An 8,321-nucleotide genomic window follows, 5' to 3' on the forward strand; every position below is an offset into this window, starting at 1 on the left:
GTGTGAATTTGATGAAGAATGGAGGGCTTTATATAGGGAAGGGAGGGGGGTTATGGTTCGGCCATATGGGTGGGTTTGGGTAGGAAATTGGTTTTGAATTTCGAAGGTAGGTGGAGTTTATGAGCTAGGTTTATGGGGAAGAGTGGGTGGATGTGAGTGGTGAAGGTTTAGTGGGGAAGAGAGATTGAGGTGATTGGTGAGGGGTTTTTGGGTAAGAGTGTTTATGGGGTTGTGTGAAAGAGAGTGGTGAGAAGAAGTGAGTGGAGGTAGGTGGGGATCCTGTGGGGTCCACAGATCCTGAGTGGATCCTGTGGGGTCTACAGATCCTGAGTGGATCCTGTGGGGTCCACAGATCCTGAGTGGATCCTGTGGGGTCCACAGATCCTGAGGTTTTCAAGGATTTACATCCCTGCACCCCTTAGGCATGTAAAAATGCCTTTGTATCCAACTCTGGGCGTTCAGCGCCAGGTTGGTGGCCATTTTGGGCGTTCAACGCCCATCTGTGTGCCATTTCTGGCGTTGAACGCCAGAACCATGCCTGTTCTGGCGTTCAGCGCCCAGAAGCTGCCCATTTTGGGCGTTCAGCGCCAGAACCATGCTCTGTTCTGGCGCTGAACGCCTGACAGATGCTCCTCCAGGGTGTGATTTTTCTTCTGCTGTTTTTGATTCCGTTTTCAATTTTTCTATTTATTTTGTGACTCCACATGATCATGAACCTAAGAAAACATGAAAAACAATAAAAATAAGAATTAGATAAACATTGGGTTGCCTCCCAACAAGCGCTTCTTTAATGTCAATAGCTTGACAGTGGGCTCTCATGGAGCCTCACAGATGTGCAGAGCTTTGTTGAAACTCTCCAACACCAAACTTAGAGTTTGGATATGGGAGTTCAACACCAAACTTAGAGTTTGGTTGTGGCCTCCCAACACCAAACTTAGAATTTGACTGTGGGGGCTCTGGTTGACTCTGCTTTGAGAGAAGCTTTTCAAGCTTCCTCTCCATGGTTGCAGAGTGAGATCCTTGAGTTTTGAATACAAGGGAGTTCTCATTCCATTGAAGGACTATTTCACCTCTATCAACATCAATCACAGCTCTTGCTGTGGCCAGGAAAGGTCTTCCTAGGATGATGGATTCATCCTCTTCCTTTCCAGTATCCAGGACTATGAAATCAGTAGGTATGTAAAGGCCCTCAACCTTTACTAATACATCTTCTACTTGTCCATAAGCCTGTCTTCTTGAGCTGTCTGCCATCTCTAGTGAGATTTTAGCAGCTTGCACCCCATAGATTCCCAGTTTCTCTATTACAGAGAGGGGCATGAGGTTTATTCCTGAACCAAGGTCACACAGAGCCTTAAAGATCATGGTGCCTATGGTACAGGTTATTATGAACTTTCCAGGATCCTGTCTCTTCTGAGGCAATGTCAGTTGATCCAGATCACTTAGTTCATTGATGAACAAGGGAGGTTCAACTTCCCAAGCATCAATGCCAAACAATTTGGCATTCAGCTTCATGATTGCACCAAGAAACTTGGCAGTTTGCTCTTCAGTGACATCCTCATTCTCTTCAGAAGAGGGATACTCATCAGAGCTCATGAAGGGCATAAGGAGGTTCAATGGAATCTCTATGGTCTCTAGATAAGCCTCAAAGTCCTTTGGTTCCTCAGAGGGAAGCTCCTTATTGGTCACAGGACGTCCCAGGAGGTCTTCCTCCTTGGGATTCACGTCCTCTCCTCTCCTCACAGGTTCGGCCATGGCACTTATGTCAATGGCCTTGCACTCTCCTTTTGGATTCTCTTCTGTATTGCTTGGGAGAGTACGAGGAGGGATTTCAGTGATCCTTTTACTCAGCTAGCCCACTTGTGCTTCCAAATTTCTAATGGAAGACCTTGTTTCATTCATGAAACTTACAGTGGCCTTAGATAGATCAGAGACTAGATTTGCTAAATTAGAAGCATTTTGTTCAGAGTTCTCTGTCTGTTGCTGAGTTGATGATGGAAAAGGCTTGCTATTGCTAAACCTGTTTCTTCCACCATTGTTAAAGCCTTGTTGGGGCTTTTGATCCTTCCATGAGAAATTTGGATGATTTTTCCATGTTGAGTTATAGGTGTTTCCATAAGGTTCACCTAAGTAATTTACCTCTGCTATTGCAGGGTTCTCAGGATCATAGTGTTCTTCTTCAGAAGATGCCTCTTGAGTACTGTTGGATGCAGCTTGCATTCCATGCAGACTCTGAGAAATCATATTGACTTGCTGAGTCAATATTTTGTTCTGAGCCAATATGGCATTCAGAGTATCAACCTCAAGAACTCCCTTCTTCATAGGCGTCCCATTGATTACAGGATTCCTTTCAGAAGTGTACATGAACTGGTTATTAGTAACCATGTCAATGAGTTCTTGAGCCTCTGCAGGTGTTTTCTTTAGGTGAATGGATCCACCTGCAGAAGTGTCCAGTGACATCTTTGATAGCTCAGATAAACCATCATAGAATATATCCAGGATGGTCCATTCTGAAAGCATGTCAGAAGGACACTTTTTGGTCAACTATTTGTATCTTTCCCAAGCTTCATAGAGGGATTCACCTTCTTTCTGTCTGAAGGTTTGAACATCAGCTCTAAGCTTGCTCAGCTTTTGAGGAGGAAAGTACTTGGCTAAGAAAGCCGTGACCAGCTTATCCCAAGAGTTCAGGCTGTCTTTGGGTTGAGAATCCAACCATAATCTAGCTCTGTCTCTTACAGCAAAAGGGAAAAGCATGAGCCTGTAGACTTTAGGATCTATTCCATTAGTCTTAACAGTATCACATATCTGCAAGAATTTAGTTAAGAACTGAAAAGGATCTTCAGATGGAAGTCCATGAAACTTGCAGTTCTGCTGCATCAGAGAAACTAATTGAGGTTTCAGCTCAAAGTTGTTTGCTCCAATGGCAGGAATGAAGATGCTTCTTCCATGTAAATTGGAATTAGGTGCAGTAAAGTCACCAAGCATCTTCCTTATATTATTATTATTTTCGGCTGCCATCTCCTTTTCCTGTTCAAAAATTTCTGAAAGGTTTTCTCTGGATTGTTGTATTTTAGCTTCTCTTAATTTTCTCTTCAGAGTCCTTTCAGGTTCTGGATCTGCTTCCACAAGAATGCTCTTATCCTTGCTCCTGCTCATATGACAAAGAAGAAGGCACAGAAAAATAATAATAATAATAGAGATCCTTTATACCACAGTATAGGGATCCCTTTGTGAGTGGAAGAAAAGAGGGGGAGAAAAAGAATGTAATATAATGGAAGAAACACAACTGTGAGGATGGAAGAGAGATGAAATGAGATGTTAGGATATGAATGAATAAATAGAATGAGATGGGGGAGGGATAATTTTCGAAAATTATTTTGAAAAAGAGTTAGTGATTTTTGAAAAATGGTTTTTGAAAAATTGTTAGTAATTTTCGAAAATTTTTTGAAATAAAAATAAAAATAATTAGTTAATTAAAAAGAAATTTTTGAAAAAGGGGGAGATATTTTCGAAAATTAGAGAGAGAGAGAGAGTTAGTTAGGTAGTTTTGAAAAAGTTAAGAAACAAACAAAAAGTTAGTTAGTTAGTTGAAACAAATTTTGAAAAAGATAAGAAGTTAGGAAGTTAGAAAAGATATTTTGAAAAGATATTTTTGAAAAAGATAAGATAAGAAGATATTTTTGAAAAGATATGATAGAAGTTAGTTTTTGAAAAAGATTTGAATTTTTAAAATCTCAATTAATGACTTGATTCATAAGAAATCACAAGATATGATTCTAGAACTTAAAGTTTGAATCTTTCTTAACAAGCAAGTAACAAACTTCAAATTTTTGAATCAAAACATTAATTGATTATGTTATTTTCGAAAATTTGGTATAAAAATAAGAAAAAGATTTTTGAAAAATATTTTTGGAATTTTCGAAAATAACTAAGAATTTTGAAAAAGATTTGATTTTTGAAAAAGATTTTGAAAAAGATAAGATTTTCAAATTGAAAATTTGATTTGACTCATTGGCAACAACTTGATTTTTAAAAATTTTTGAAAAAGTCAACTCAAATTTTCGAATTTGATGAGAGAAAAATGGAAAGATATTTTTTTGATTTTTGAATTTTTATGATGAGAGAGAAAAACACAAAAAAAAGATGCAATGCATGAAATTTTTAGATCAAAACAATGAATGCATGCATGAATGATATGAGTGTCAAGATGAACACCAAGAACACTATGAATGTCAAGATGAACATCATAGACATAATTTTGAAAAATCTTTAATGCAAAGAAAACATGCAAGACACCAAACTTAGAATTCTTTAATGCTTAGACACTAAGAATTCAAGAATGCATATGATAAACATGAAAAGACACAAAACAAAAAATCATCAAGATCAAACAAGAAGATTTACCAAGAACCACTTGAAGATCATGAATAACACTATGAATGCATGATATTTTCGAAAAAATGCAAGATGCATATGCAAGTGACACCAAACTTATAATGTGACTCAAGACTCAAACAAGAAACAGAAAATATTTTTGATTTTTATGATTTTCTAATTTTTTGGATTTTTATTTTATATTTTTTGAAAATTATATGAAAAAGAAAAATAAGGATTCCAAAATTTTTAATATGAATTCCAGGAATCTTGCATTCTTAGTCTAAAGCTTCAGTCCAGGAATTAGACATGGCTCACTAGCCAGCCAAGCTTTCAAAGAAAGCTCCAGTCCAAAACACTAGACATGGCCAATGGCCAGCCAAGCTTCAGCAGGTAGATCAGGAACAGTAGCAGGTGGATTAGCTCCAACTAGCTTGCTCTTGATAACAAATTGCAAGCCTCAGTCCAAAAGAATTTAGACATGGCTTTACAGCCAGCCAGGCTGCAACATATAATTACATGGGCTGGAGTGATTAGTTGAATACCAATCCCAAAGTAGTTTGGGTATGGCTTTACAGCCAGATATGATTCAACATATTCCATGAAACACTAGAATTCATTCTTAAAAATTTTGAAGCCATAGAATAATTTATTTTTGAAAACATTTTTATTTTTTATTTTATTTTATTTTTTCGAAAACAGATGAGAAATTTTTTTTTTTGAAAATATTTTTGAAGGATTTTTGAAAAGAAAACGAAAAGAAAATTACCCAATCTGAGCAACAAGATGAACCGTCAGTTGTCCAAACTCAAACAATCCCCGACAACGGCGCCAAAAACTTGGTGCACGAAATTGTGATGTCCAGGCTCAAACAATCCCTGGCAACGTGAGCAACTTGGTGCTCTGATCTCAATACATAATTGTCACAACTTTGATACAACTAACCAGCAAGTGCACTGGGTCGTCCAAGTAATACCTTACGTGAGTAAGGGTCGAATCCCACGGAGATTGTTGGTATGAAGCAAGCTATGGTCACCTTGTAAATCTCAGTCAGGCAGATATAAAGTGATAATGGTGTTTTCAAATATTATATAATGAAATAGGGATAGAGATACTTATGTAAATCATTGGTAGGAATTTCAGATAAGCGAATGGAGATGCTTTTTGTTCCTCTGAACCTTTGCTTTCCTGCTATCTTCATCCAATCAGTCTTACTCCTTTCCATGGCTGGCTTTATGCAAGGGCATCACCGTTGTCAGTGGCTACATCCCCTCCTCTCAGTGAATAATATGCTCACGCACCCTGTCACGGCACGGCTATTCATCTGTCGGTTCCCGATCATGCTGGAATAGGATTCACCCTCCTTTTGCGTCTGTCACTAACGCCCAACAATCGCGAGTTTGAAGCTCGTCACAGTCATTCAATCATTGAATCTTACTCGGAATACCACAGACAAGGTTTAGACTTTCCGGATTCTCTTGAATGCCGCCATCATTCTAGCTTACGCCACGAAGATTCTGGTTAGGAGATCTAAGAGATACTCATTCTAGCTTATTTCATGTAGAACAGAAGTGTTTGTCAGGCACGCGTTCATAAGGGAGAAGGATGATGAGCGTCACACATAATCACCACCTTCATCACGTTCTTGGGTGCGAATGGATATCTTAGAAGAGAAATAAGAAGAATTGAATAGAAAACAGTAGTACTTTGCATTAATCTTTGAGGAACAGCAGAGCTCCACACCTTAATCTATGGAGTGTAGAAACTCTACCGTTAAAAATACATAAGTGAAGGTCCAGGCATGGCCGAGATGGCCAGCCCCCTAAAACGTGATCACAGGATCAAAATACGATCTAGGATGCCTAATACAATAGTAAGAGGTCCTATTTATAATAAACTAGTCACTAGGGTTTACTTGAGTAAGTAATTGATGCATAAATCCACTTCCGGGGCCCACTTGGTGTGTGTTTGGGCTGAGCTTGAGTGTAGCACGTGCAGAGGCCATTTGTGGAGTTGAACGCCAAGTTCTGTGCCAGTTTGGGCGTTCAACTCTGGTTTTGGATCCTTTTCTGGCGCTGGACGCCAGATTTGGGCAGAAGGCTGGCGTTGAACGCCATTTTACGTCGTCAATTCTTGGCCAAAGTATGGACTATTATATATTGCTGGAAAGCCCTGGATGTCTCCTTTCCAACGCAATTGGAAGCGCGCCATTTCGAGTTCTGTAGCTCCAGAAAATCCACTTTGAGTGCAGGGAGGTCAGAATCCAACAGCATCAGCAGTCCTTTTTCAACCTCTGAATCTGATTTTTGCTCAAGTCTCTCAATTTCAGCCAGAAATTACCTAAAATCACAGAAAAATACACAAACTCATAGTAGAGTCCAGAAATGTGAATTTAACATAAAAACTAATGAAAACATCCCTAAAAGTAACTAGATCCTACTAAAAACATACTAAAAACAATGCCAAAAAGCGTATAAATTATCCACTCATCAGCGGCATTCCAGCCGTGTATGAAATCATATTCTCTGTAAGCAATCCTTGCCTTACAAGTGCGGCATTCTAGCCGTGTATGAATTAATATCCTCTGCAAGTGATCCCAGGTTATCAGTTGCAGGTACAGCTCTCAATAGCTGTGTAACACTGGAAAATGTTCTGTGGTCGTACCACTATCTATCTGACTGCCTTCACGCAGCAGATCATTACATAATCATTCTCATTATCATCATTCATCATCATTCTCATTATTCATCATCATTTTCACATTCTTATGCAGTACCTCTTTCTTTCTCTGTTCAATCATACTGTACAAACTTTACATCTTTTACTTTTACAATATCCTGGCTCAAACCATTTCTCTTTATCATATTATTCTTTTCTTTTTGTATCTCTTTACTTTACTCTGGTTACTCTGTGCTCTGTGTTACTTTATTCTGCTCAGATTTCTCTGTTTAACATGTGTATTTAAAGCTTATGTAAATTTCAGTATGAATAGTTAGCCTGTCCCAAGTATAGGTTCATCAAGTCTATACTGAAATAGTTTAACTTTTCATATAACACCTAACCCTAGTCACAACTCAAGTACTAACTAAGTTGTCCTAGTTCGTTCACTAGTCTCTGTCTGTTTTTCTGTCATTAAAATTTTACAGACTTTTTCTTTGGTTTTTATCTTTTCTTTAACTTTTTATCTTTTCTTTATCTTTGCCTCACTATCATGTTATTACCACTCCCTAAGTGTTTTATGAAGGTAATTATGAGATTCTGCACTTAAAGTTATCTTTCTAAAGCTTTTACAGAAAATTGCCTTTTCCGTATTATTTTATTATTTTTATAAAAATATTATTTTTAATTAAATATTATTATTTAATATTTTATTATTATTTATTATTTTAATACTAAATTTTCGAAAATTAACTTACCTTTTACTTTTAACCTTTAAAATTCACTTTTTACCACCCGTAACTTTTAATATTTCTACTTTTACCAGCCTATCTTCCAGAAATTACCATATAACCCCTTAAACACCAAAAATTTTACTTCCTTGCCCTTTCTAAGATCTAAAAGGTGTTCTTCAATGTTCTTCACCATACTCAAAGTGTTCTTCATGCTCTTCGTATATTCTTCAAATTCTTTCTCTATTTTTACCTGTTTTTCAGTCTTTTCAGCAACTGATTTTTACCAAAATTCAAAATAAATTTTCAGCCACTAAAACCCCATATTTTCTACATGATTTTAACATAAATTGAACCTCAATTTAAGCTCTAGGGTTTCGTTTTCCAGCAGCCACAAGAACACACATTCATAGCTTGAATTTCATCAAATTTTCACCAAAATTTCAACAAGAATTACTCATACAAACAATCAATTTCAAGCACAGCCAAAACATATCATAATCACACAACTCAAACACAATCAATCAACATTAAATTTGTCAATCCCTACCTGGTTTTGCT

The 8,321-nt window shown here is 37.4% G+C and overlaps 1 non-coding gene across 1 annotated transcript; it reads left to right on the forward strand.

Moving 5' to 3' along the window:
* Nucleotides 1-2,511: 2,511 nt before the first annotated feature.
* On the forward strand, nt 2,512-2,619 carry LOC148548510 (small nucleolar RNA R71). The gene has a single exon (XR_015897229.1). It is a non-coding gene; the product is annotated as a small nucleolar RNA R71 (small nucleolar RNA).
* Nucleotides 2,620-8,321: the final 5,702 nt, after the last annotated feature.

Source organism: Arachis ipaensis, chromosome B8 (assembly GCF_059453495.1).
Source record: "Arachis ipaensis isolate K30076 ecotype BB chromosome B8, ASM5945349v1, whole genome shotgun sequence".
NCBI classification, from domain to species: domain Eukaryota; kingdom Viridiplantae; phylum Streptophyta; class Magnoliopsida; order Fabales; family Fabaceae; genus Arachis; species Arachis ipaensis.